This window comes from Gopherus evgoodei, chromosome 16, assembly GCF_007399415.2.
Source record: "Gopherus evgoodei ecotype Sinaloan lineage chromosome 16, rGopEvg1_v1.p, whole genome shotgun sequence".
NCBI classification, from domain to species: Eukaryota; Metazoa; Chordata; order Testudines; family Testudinidae; genus Gopherus; species Gopherus evgoodei.
Genome location: NC_044337.1, coordinates 15,358,601 through 15,371,404, shown reverse-complemented (window position 1 = coordinate 15,371,404; position 12,804 = coordinate 15,358,601).

Below are 12,804 nucleotides of genomic sequence, written 5' to 3'. Positions count from 1 at the left end.
GAGCTGCTAACTACATCCAGAGAATGATCTGGGCCCCTTCCTCATGGAGGGGATGTGCAGGCACTCAGCTGTCCAATGTGCCCCCCCTTCATCATAGAGCCCAACTCGGCTATTATTCCACCCACGCCACACCCTTGCTCCCTCTCTCACTAGCAAGATGGGTGTAGCTCATCATCTCCAGGGGAGACACGGTCATCCCTCTCCCTGATGGGGAAGGACTCCTGACACTGACTAACGGATCAGGTGGGTAAGGGAGTGCTGTGAAACACGAAGGCAGTGCCTTTCCCTGGGAGACCCATGGCACACTTGTTCCACACATCTGATCTCCACTAGCCTGGAGACCGAGCAGCTGGGAAAGATGCCTCTGAACCTGGCTCTCTGGACCCAAAAGTACAGGTGCTTGTGCTGACAACCGGCCCCCAGGTGCCAACCACGGTTCCACTTCCTTTACCGGGGCAGCATTTGTATTGCATTTGTTTTTCGGTCTCCAGATCCAGCCCTCTGGCCCTGACGCTGAAGCATTTATAAGTACAAAATTAAATACATAGGCTGGGTCCCCAGCTGGCATAAATCAGCCTAGCTCCACTGACGTCCATGGATCAACCTTGCTGTAAATCAGCTGATGATCTGGCCCCTTTTACTTAAGGTGGAAATCAGTCCACTGGTGCCACTGTTCCTACCCGTCTGTGCCTAGTTCTCCCTTAGGCACAGTGGGACTCACTGCTACAGGAGGCTGGTGCATCAGATAAATATTACGGGCCCAGTTCTCCTCTCAGCCACACCAGGGATTTCAGTGAGGTTACTCCTGATTTACACTGGCATAAGAGGCTGGAGAATAAGGCCCCTCTGACTGCTTTGAAAAAGGGGCTGGCTCATTTTACGACCGGTGATTATGTTTATGCTGTAGCGGGGCATGGTCGGGTCAAACCAATCTCACCTCATGCTTCAGGTTTTAAGCTGATCACGTGGGCAGTCCCTGCCCTGGTGCCTAGTACTGCCTAGGTGTCACAGGGTTATTTCCTTCTTCCACCGCAACAGCTGCTAGCCCCTGCTGGTGGCAGAAACCTAAGCCAGCCAGGATTCCCCAGGCCAGCTCAGCTCCTATGTTCCTGCCTCCCACCAGCCCTAATGGAAGTCAAGGAAAGAACAGGCCTTTTCAGAAAGATTGTTTCCTTCCGTTAGCTGCAAAAACCTGAATGGATCCCACGTTGTTTGTCTCCAAAGCCTGTGTCCCCTTCTGCAGGCCGGTCCCTAGAGCTGCGTTCGCTCAGGCTGGGAATGTCCGTGCGGCCAATCTTGTTTGTAGAAGGTAAAGGTTGGGGTGCAGCTCCCTGGCTGGCACAGATGGGGGGAACTCTGATCACTATCCCAGTGACCCTCTGGGAAGTTTGGCAGCTGGGGCATGCTCTCCCTGCCAGTGGGGCCCACTGCTGTGCATTTCTCTAGTGCCTTCCCTCTCAGATGGTGTTAGGCATATGCATGGATGGATGTCCTGCTGCAAGGGCACCATCATCCCCATTTCAGAGCAGCAAAGGGACTCGACCAAGTCACTTGGTGTCCCAGCCAGGACTCAAACCCTGCCCTTCATGGGCTCCCAAAGCTGCTATTCTCCTCCAGGCTGCCTGGAGCAGGAAGGTCTCAGCCTTCAAGCTTGGCTGCCTGTGGGACTCTCTCCAACTCAGGAGTCTCAGCCAAACTATCTGCTCCCCTGACCATTGCCTCTCTCTTGCTCTGTCCCTGTAACGCTGGTGCGATCTCCTGAGGCTTATTCCTCTCTTCCCTTCCCCCGACCAGTGAAGGCTCCAGGGCCAAAACGCTGCCTCTGATCTCAATGGCTCTTGCCAGGACATCTTTCCTCTGTGCCCTTGTTGTATTCTCCAGCCTTGCCCATGCCAAAGGTTTGATTTCCATTTGATAAGTGGGTAAGTGCCTTTGTTTTCCCTCTCCAGAGAATCTCCTACTGTCACCCCTAAGTCAGCGGGACGAGGGGACCGAGGGACGAAGGGTGAGGGAGCTGGGAGCTGATTGCCACAGAGGGATAGAATGAGAACACATCAACTCTAAGTCCTCTCTGGCATGTGGGTTCCTCATTATGTTGTCTGCTGTCATCTGTGCTGTAGGGGCTGGATCCAGAGCCCAGCGACCTCCCTGGGCTTTGGATCCAGCCTCAGAAATCTATTTGTTTTATGGCCTTGGCTGTGGATTCCTCCTGTGCAGAGCAAAGACCTTGACCTAGATAACACACACAATGATCGCCTGAGCTCTCTGCCTTCAGAAGAACCTGCCCTCCTGCCACGGGGGAGCTGCATTAAACCCTCGGTATGAAAAGCCCCATTAGGATTTAAAGCCGATGCCGTCTGCGCTGAGGAGACCTCACGCTGATTGCAGGCCTTGCTCCCAGGGGCCAGGAGGAAGCTCCAAGTGTGGCCAGTCCTGGTCAGTGCAAAGAATGTTTTTTCAAAACCTGGGCTCGTGCCCTTCGTGGCTCCTTTAGGGAGCACAAAAAGGGTGGGAAAGGCTCTTGCCTGCTACCTTCTAGACTTGCCATGCAGAAGCAGGGAGACGGCAAGGAAATGCTGGCTGGGAGGAATTGTGGGAAGGCATTGGAGGACGGTGGCACCTGAGAGGCTTCGCCTGAGAGCACACCGCCGAGTGGTCCTGTTAGCAGCTCAAGTGTTGGCAGCTCTCTGGCTTTAACCCATCCCTCACCCCCTCCCGAGGGGCAGCTGCCTGGGCGTCAAGCAGCACCACGCTGAGGCTTGAAGGTTTTGCGTGTGGCCAGGAGTCAGGCTCAGGACACCATGCAAAGAAGAGCCAGAGTTAATTTTGCAGTGAAGTCCTAGGAGAGGCTGCTCTCTCAGTTGAGCCAGGGGGGCATCGCAGGGACTTGGGGGAATCTCCTGCTGACAAGCCTCTGTAGAACAACTCCCTCTGTGCCTGGCGGAGAGGGCCCGACAGCAACAGGCACACACACTGAGGTCCTCTCTCCTCCCTGACCCTCCGCAGTTACGAGGCTCTGGTACTGACCAAGCCTTCACACAATATATGGCTGCGGCCCCCTCCAGCAGGCCAGGAGCACACGGAGATGACTTCACCTCGAAGGGAACCACAGCAGCCTATGCCCATCCCTTCCCTTCCCTGGGAGCAGGGTGACAGCCTCTCCAGTCACTCTGCGCTGACAGCAGCTGACAGGTCATGGTCAAGGCACAGATTGGGGATCCTATCAGAGCCGCTTTTCTTTCTGCCTTCTCCTCCCCTCGCCGCCGAGCAAGGAGCCTTTTCTTCCTGCCCCAAGGAGCCAGGTACGTTTCTTTTCTCTCTCTGCAACCAGGACAGTGCAATAGGCCCTCATGGCTGGGGAAGAGAAAGAGACGCAGGGGTCAAAAAACCCCAAACCCTGGCTCCATGTAATTGCTCTGCAGCAGATTGAAGGGGGTTCCTTTGGTGCTTTCCCCAGTGTCTGCTTGGAATGAGGCACATGAATCTCCTTTGCATTCTGCACTCCTGCCAGCTGAGGAGCGGAAGGGTCGAAGATCTTTGAAGGCACTGCCCTTTCATTATGAATATGATTATGATGGCTGATGAGGTGTGTGTACAGCGACTGCTTGCCAGCTCTCATTGCGGCTTTCCAAGAAATGTGTGCTCTGCTACTCAGGGGACCAGTGCAGACAATTCTACTGTTCCACTCCCCCCGTTCCCCAACCCACCCTCACTTAGCATCTCAATCAGCAACTCACTGCGGTGCGAGGATGCCTGCCAGCGAGAAACCCTTATGGAGAGCAGGTAGGAGGCAGGGAGCCGCTCCGCTGAAAAATGACCAGGCCAAATCCGGACCTGAGCTCACTGCAGTAATGTCACTGGGATCAGAGCCAAATCTATGACTGGTGTCACTCCACTGACACGCCCCTCCCCATGTCAAGGGGTGATACCTAGGTTGATCTGTGCCTGTGAATGTATTGAACTGAACAGGTGGGACATACAGACCGGATGTAAGTGCTTAGGAAGCTGAACAGAACTTTACTGCAATAAAGACTGAAACAGCCATACCTTCTCATGCCTCGTTGACTCCTCTGGGCAGGGCTCGCCCACCCATACAAAGCTCTGCCAGCACGTAGAGAAACCAACTCACCTGACTCCCAGCAGCAAGGGATCCATTTCAGTCCAGATGATCCATGTCACTGATTTGAATCATTACCTAAAATCAATAACTAAAAAGAAAGGCCTTGATTTAACGCACGGATTTGCTGGTTTAATCACTGTCTTAAAGAAAAGCAAACGCCTCTTGGCCCCTGTTAGAGCAGACACCTGGGCAGGTAACTAGGCACTTTGGCTCAGATCTTCAAAGACTCCTAATTGTTGGAGCCAAGACACAGACAGCTGGGTCTAGTTGTTGGAGCAGGAGTTGCAGTTGGGAGTCAAGCAAGGGTCGGAGTCAGGCAACAATGCAGAAAACCAGGGTCCTATGTAGCCAGGTAGGGCCACTTACGCAGCCAAATGCGTGCCCCCCTCTTTGGGTTTAAAGAGGAAGCTCTGACCAATCAAAGCTCATGGTGTTTCTCCAGTCAGGCCCAGGAAACCAGCCCTGATGTAAATTCAGGCATCATGGTCTCTCCTGCCCAGGGATTAGCAACCAGCTGCTGGGTGGGAGTAGGGCTGAGGGTGGTGCCAGTTGAGTGGGAACCCTGCAGACCCAGGTTCAAGAGATGTGGTGTCATGATATGCCCTGTGCCAAAGGGAGCGCCTGACGCCAGGGGGGGTCTGCTCCCCAGCAGTGCCAGAACTGGGGGTGACCTGCGCTCTAGTGCCACAAGCTGTTTCGTGCTGGCTCTGGGCTCATCATAAACCTCAGCCCCCAGTGGGATGCCTCTCCACATACCCCACCCTTGTGTTCCCCCACCCCATTCCTAAGTCCCCCCCCCACGCACACCCACCTGGGGTGTGGAATCCGCCCTCCCACAGCCAGCATGGTGGGGGAGCAGGGCAGGTTGGGGGAGAAGAGGCTATCCTGAGAGTGGGGGGCTCCTAACTTGATAGTGGGGTTGGGATGTCCCTCTCAACCTGGGCCTGAGTCAGATTCCCCCTTCCTGCCTGGGCACCACTGACTCCTCCCTGCTTACTGGGCTTCGCTGGCTGTTTGCCTAATCTTTCCTGTGGCTTCACTGGGATTTTCCTCCAGAGAGGAGAAGAGCCGGGAAGAGCTGACCAGACTGAGCAGGAGATAAAAAAAATAAAATCAACCCCTTCCACTGGGCTTTTACCTCAAAGGCTCCAATCCCTGGCGGACAATTACAGAACGCAGAGACAATAGAGGCCCCGGCTTTGCCGTGCTGAGCACAGAGCTAACACTACGAGCTTGGTAGCAATGAATCAAGCAGCCTCCACCCTCTTTCCAGAGAGCAGAGGAGAAGCTAATGGGGAGGCAAGAGGAATTCCTGGGCGCATGGCCAATGCTGGGTGAGGCCTTAGGCCGCTGGGATGCAAGTAACCCCTGCAGTTGGAACCTTCCCCCCAACCCACAGCCTGCCTGGGCCCGGCTAACGAGCCCCTCGCCATGACGCTCCCTGAGTGGGGCAGTGTAATCCGGGACTCGAGGCTGGCTTCTGCACAGCCGAGGGGCAAACAGCTAGGGCTGAATTCTCTCTCTTTGGCAATACTTTCCCAGGGTCTAATAATATTAACGGGGCCGGCTGCTGCCTTTGCCTCTGGGTGCTTTCTAAGAGGACATGAGACTCTATCCAGATAGCTCTGGAGTGAGAATGCAGAGATGAGAGAGCAGTAGGTGCCTATTGTGACAGCGAGCTGGCGGGGCACATTCGCTGATCGCTTCTGAGCTGCTCCCCACCACCCCGGGGCATAAGTCCGAGCAGGGGCTGGACTCAGCCCTGAGTGACAGCGATGGAACAGGGCCAGCCCTGGAGCCTTTGGAATCCCAGTCTTACCCCTCCTTTGCGGGAAGAGGGAAGGGATGCAACTCCCTATGAGACCTTGGAACCCCCTGCTGGGCCACAATAGCCCCCGTTGGCTGTTTGCCCCCCTTGCACCAGTGATTGGCAGGTGGGGAATCCCACGCTCAATCTGACCCCATAGGAGGACGGGCTGGCAAGTTTCCCCCGCTTCAGCCTTTGTCCAGATCATTTGTTTATTGTCTTCCCTTTCCCCCAAGTCCCCCAACTAGCTCCCTTGGAATCACTCACTAAGGGCCCCCCACCCCAGAGACCTCAGCCTGGCCCATTAAATACAAGGAGACAGTAGGGAAGGTCCTGTGTGCCTGTTCCTGCTCAGGATCCAGCCTACACATAAGAGCTGCCCCAAAGAAATACCCAAAGGCCAGGAGCGCTGGCTGGGTGAACCTCCCCGCTCCGCCCAAGTCGCCTACTTCCAGCTCCATGGCAGCCGGGGCGCTATGTGCTGCTCTCTGGCGGCTACTTGTGCAGCGAGCAGGATTCCAACACAGCTGGCTGGGCTGGAGCTCCCAGCTGCAAGCATCTGGCCCCACAGGACAGCTGTTCAATGCACATTTCCACACACACATCTGGATGGAGTCTGAGCAAGTCAAGCCCGTCCCTCTTCTGGGGCTAACTCCTGAGCTGAGCGCCTGTTGCTCCTGCTGACTTCAGTGAGGTTCGTGGTCACTCAGCACCTCTGAAAAAATCAGACTACGGCCAGTCCTTTCTCTGGTCGAACTCTCAGCCAAGTCTCTGGGGCTAAGGAAGTTGCTCAGGCTCCGGCCACTCTGAGGATCCTTCCTTCTTCTACCTAGGGCCACCTTTGCCCTGCCTTTCCTCACAAAAGCCTGTGCCCTTTGCCAAAGCTAATGGAGAGCTGTGCCAAGCAAACTGCCCGCATTTCTGCACAGGTTGGGCCTGGGGGTCTAACATGACATGACGTGCCACAAGCTCCCTTCCCAGCCAGCCAGGATGAGTCAGTCATTAGAGCAACGCAGCCTCGCTGTGAGTTGCTAATGAATCTGAGTAGACAAGAACAGAGTCAGCAGCCAGGGCAGGGTCAGCCCTTCGTATGGCTAGGGGCCATGTACCCACAGCTATCCCCAGAGTGGCAGGGGCCCTGATTGCTGGGCTCTCTGGGTTACCCCAGGGCAGCATGCCCTGTTGCTAACAGTCAAGGAGCCAGATTCTGCCAATGTAGGGTCGCCAAACCGGGACTTTGCTGTGGGAAGTGCCAGTCTGTGGGGTTCTGGTCACAGAGCACCAGCCTTTGATTGTTATTATGTCAGATGTGTTTATGGTAGGGCCTGCTCTGTGCCAAGCACTTTCCAGACACTCAGGGGTGGCCCCGAGGAGCTCCCAATCAAGGGACAAACAGCTGAGGAGCTAGACCATTCCTATATGCCATCCTGACCCAATGCAAGCAACATGCCAGAGTGGGATTGAAGGTGGCCAGGGCAGGAGGGGCTCTAGGAGGCCGGACCCAGCATGGCAGGAGGCACAGAGGGCATTGGGGAAACTGAGAAACAAGCTGGCAAGGCTGGGATCATTGGCGGAGCTACATGACGTTTGACAAGGAAAGATAAGCAGGGAGAGGCAGATAGTTGGGGGAAGGATTCCAACTCCCTCCTTCATCCGTGGGTTCCTTTAACACAGCCTTGCCCTGCCTAGACTAAGACTACAGCTGGAATAAAACTCTGAGTGTCAGCGTGGGTGCATTGATAAATTAGCCATTAAGCATTGTCGCCAAGCTGGGCGATCCCGTCTCATGTCTGTAGCATGTTGTGAGCTTTCTCACTGGCTACTCCAGGGAATGGGAATTGAAACAGTTATGTTGAAAGAACATAATGCAGCCTGGTCCCAGCAGGCAGAGCTCCTACAGCAAGTGCCCTGCCGTAACTGTGTGTTTATTAGTTGGGTCAAGCAGCCTGGCCAATGACAATGGGGTTTCCGGCAATTATCCTCACCCTTCTGCCTCCCCATGAATCTGTTTAATAGTCGGCTTAGTGTGGTGAGTTTCAGAGGCCGCTGCAAAGACAGGGGGTGGGGGAATCTGCCCCCAGTGCAGTACCCAGGCAGCAGCCAAGACTAACAGGCATTTCAACCAGTGCAGTGTGAAAGGGGCTGGTTGTTTAAACGGATAGGAGAAGACTGCTAGCAGCCCAACCCTCCTGGGGCTCAGCGCTGTCATGTGGGCTAGGAGGGGCCTTTCCTTGCACGTGGGCTGGCGGATTGGTCTGTGGTAGGAGGCGGCTGAGACTCCAGGCACTGCACAAACAAGTAATGATGAGATGGTCCCTGCCCAGAAGACCTTGCAATTGGAGGATGAGACAAGAAACTGGGGGTGTATGGAGGACTGTGCTAGATTTGCAAGCTATTGTTTAAAGAGTGTGTACATGAGATACCTGGTGTGCTGGACCAAGCTTGCCTTGGGGTAGTTCAGCAATGCACCTAGGGCAATTTACAAAGAAAGTGATGGGGGGACAGGTCAGAGCATCCAGACCGCTCTGAAGCCCAAGGTGTCATGGAGTCACCGGGCGATGCTCTGGAACTGCACCCCACCAAGCCAATCAGGACTTTGAGGAACCTCCTCTCCCTTGGAGCAGACTTGTTCAGGGCAAGAAGCTCACACAGCTTCACCTCCTGGGTCTCTCCTTGGAGCATTCAGCATCCTCTGCCCCTCCGTGCGCTTCCCACAGCGAGTCCGCCCCAGCAGGGTCCTGGGGAAGCCACCGGGTTCTGCACCCCCACTTTGCAGTCAGACGTGACTCTCAGCCAGCCAGTAAAACAGAGGTTTATTCGATGACAGGAACAGGGTCTAAAACAGAGCTTGTAGATACAGCGAACCGGACCCCTCGGCTGGGTCCATTCTGGGGGGCAGTGAGCCAGACCCCCAGGTCTGCCCTCCACCCTTGACCCCAGCCAGCTCCAGACTAACAACCCCTCCCAGCCCCTCCTCTCTCCTCAGCCCCTTTCCCGGGCCAGGAGGTCACCTGATCCCTTTGTCTCCAGCACCTTCAGCTGGCACCTTTGCAGAGGAGGGGCCCAGGCCATCAGTTGCTAGGAGACAGAGGGTCAGGCATTTAGGTGCACTGGCCCTTTGCTCTGCCAGATACTTAAGAACTGCCTAGGGGACACTGAGGCACCAACACAGTATTCAGAGAAAACATTAAGAACTTTCCCAGTTCGTCACACAAGGAAAGATCTAGTCTGAGTTTGGGATGAGTTTTGGGGCCCCATAACTGCCCTCTCCTCATTGCTGTAAACAGCAATGTCTGCACTGACTCCAACAGAGAATTAGAGCCAAATCACCCATGAGCCCTGTGCAAAAATGCATGATGTAAGGAGACAGGCCGTGCACACAAGTATCACAATAGTATATGCACAGCACCAGGCACACACCACATAGGCCACACAAGACCCTTGCACCAGTGAACATTGCTTACAAACAAATCAGCTTGACATAAGGATGCTTTCGTAAACACACACACTATCACAAAACAAGACATACAGCACAACAAAAAACACAGAAATATACAAAGATAGGCCAAAAGAGAGAGAGAGAGAGAGAGAGAGAGAGAGTGTATATACACAAACATATTTTGTATATACATGTAAAAAGTATATTATATATAGAAAAATATTCCCAATACAAACCACAAACATTCAACTCAAGGCACAGATAACCTCCACTTACACTGGTAAATGTCATTTGCAGACAAAACAGCTTGACTCAGGGAATCTTTTCTGCAAACACACACAATCGCACACCTGCCCCTCCCCAATTCCCCCCCCCATCACAGCCACCCCTCCACAATCACAACTGCACGATCCCCAAACGCACTACACAGTGCAAGCCGGCATGCAGAGCACAGACACGGCTCTCAAGCTGCACAGGGCACAAATGCACACTCCGAGCCGCCCTGCACACCCACCTGCAAAGCTAATTGTGCTTGTGCATGCCCCCCTCTCCACATTGTCCCTTGCCCATCCCCCTTACATTGCAGCCTTCAGCCTGTCACACACAGTAACTGTTCACAAAGAACAACTGAAAAAAAATCCATCTGTCAATTGGCTTTGCCCCCTCCCCGCCCACAACAGCCCCCCCCCCCCCCCGCTATTGTATTATGGGTTTATGTCAAGGTATGCTGGATTCTAAATTAAATGTCAGAGCCACTGTACATTCCTGGCTCCAGCTGCAGCAAATGAGTTGCTGGACGGAGAATATCCAGTTGTTCAGCTCAGCGTGCCTAACGCTGAGGTATGACAACCCCATTGAATCATTCCTCAGTAGATTTCCAGGCCACATGAAGCCAAGATAAATTTATTTTTAATGATAAATTTTATTGTCAGAGTTAAGTTGACACAACCTTTATGTGCACAGGCTGGCTGCTTCCAGAGGCTGATAAGCCGCAGGGTCAGAGCTGCCAGCCTCGGGGAGTGAGAGGTGAGCCACTGGTGAAATCATTCAGATGGCCTCAACTCTGAATTTAGGGCCACAGCGACTAGCATGTAAACGGGGCTACCTGCAGGACTGGAACGTGGGACGTTAAAAAGCAGAAACTTTTACCACGAGCTCCAAAGGATTCAAGGCCACAATTTTCAAGAGCTCTCAGCTGCCAGCGTCGGGCACAGGTCACTTGCTGGAAGATCTTCTGCATCCTGAAGTCTTTAAAACCATGATTTGAGGACTTCAATGGCTCAGACACAGGCTTGATACAGGAGTGGGTGGGTGAGCTTCTGTGGTCTGCTTTGTGCAGGAGGTCAGACTAGATGATCATAATGGTCCCTTCTGATCTTAAAGTCTATGATTCTATGAAGTCACCAGCTTTTCAGCACATTGCTGGGCTCCGGCTGGAAGTGTCAGCATGGGAGCTGCTGGGTGCTGAGCATGGCTGAAATCCTGACCCCAGCTGTAAGCGAGGTTGAGCTTTTTTAAGATTCTGGTCCCATGCCACCATGCTGGTAGCAGACTCTTAAACCTCTTATGTGAACTAGCCACTAGAGGGAGACAAAGCCCTGTGTTTTCCTAGCATGGGTTACATAAACAGGAGAAGCGCCCAACTGGTCATTGACCATGGTACAATTTGCCATTCACCAGTGCTGGGCCACAGAGGGTGGACGCAGATGAAGGGAAGCAAGAAGAGTTATCAGTGACTTTCCCTCCCTCTGCTTTGTCACCTGGCCGAAAACCTGCAGCAGCTTGTCTGGGGAACATGCCCACATTACTGACAGCCAGACAAATAGCTGCACAGCTACATTGCTGCAGCGGCTGGACAGGGTGGTGCTAGAAGAGACATTTGAAAGGCAGGAGCGATCACCGACCGCTGTCATTTTAAGTCCTATCCTGCAAGGCATTGAGCGCCCTCCACCTCCATTTGACATCAGTTAGAATCGAGGACACTCAGCACCTTGCAGGATTGGGCCTTGAATTAAACTGACAGCAAGCGAAGATGGAATTTGTCAAGCCACAGAAGCCACCACTGGGCAAAACACGAAGGGCAGCGTTTGACTGCAGGAAGCTGCCCAGGGGAAAGTTTGTAGGGCCATGCCTGAAATTCCAGGGATTTTAGTTGCTTGGTCCTGCCTTTTGTTCTGCGAACCTCTGGAATGAATTGCCATTTTCTCCCTGCCCTGCCTGACTCCTATTTGCTGAGTTCAGTGACCATAGAAATATACGGCTGGAAGGGACTTCAAAAGGTGGTCCAGCCCCCGGCACTGAGGCAAGACCAAGTATTAGACAGTCCCTGACAGGTGTTTGCCAAATTTGTTCTTAAAAACCTCTGCGGCACCCAAGTGGACTGGATAATTAGGATCCTAGTGTACAACGAAAACACCAGCTCATGAATCATTCTGGCCCCATCGAGGCTCAACGCAGCCAAAAAAATAGCCCATAAGGGACAGATGCGAAGGCAGAGCCATTCTAGCTCCCCAAGCACCTGAAGGCACAGCTGTACTACCAGCACACGTGTGTGTGTGTGTGTGTGTGTGTGTGTGTGTGTGTGTGTGTGTGCGCGCGCGCACTACTGCCCTCTACTGGAGGATGGTGGACTCGCTCGTGTATAACAGCCTTTCGTCAAACTGAGCTAGGATGGTTTCTGTCTGTTCGACCCTAGGGGGACAGTCCTGTTTGTATCTAGGGCTGAGGTTTTCCAGTTGGGATCCCCTCCCCCCCAGCTCTCATCTCCAGGAGGAGGAAGCTGGATGGGATGGTGCTCTGCGACTGTGGATCTATTTCCATTCCCTTGTTCAGTCCTGTCCTTGGAGCAGAATTCCTCTGGGCAGTGTCCACTGGCCCCCTAGATACCTTTGAGGAGCAGTGGGTGCAGCCGGGGGGGAGGGGGGCTCTGCTCGGTGTCCCCCTTGATCCCTGATTTTTTATCTTTAACATTACTCCCACACCTGGTTTTTTGTCCTCACAAATCAGTGGTGGATTGGGCTTAGTAGGTCCTTCTCCCCTCCACGTGCCCCAGGACTACAAATAGTCCATACACACCTCATGCTAAGGTGTGGGGGCTTTGATGGTACAGCCTTGCCAATTGATAATTACCTGTTCATTCCCTCTGGGGCACCTGGCATTGGCCACTGCTGGAGGACAGGCCACTGGGCTAGATGGACCTTTGGTCTGACCCAGTATGGCCATTCTTATGATGATCCAGAGAGTCCCTCTGGGGGGCCTTGCCTAGGTTCCTAATGCCACCTCACGCATGGAGTGGAACCATGCTGGAGAACGGTCTCCTAGACAAGGCGTCTCAAAGCGGAGGGAGAGACACCAACCCTCTTCATTACACACCTTGTACTGTAGCTGGTGGTCTCAGTTCATATTTGTTAGAAATGCTATTCTACACAGCGTGTTGCT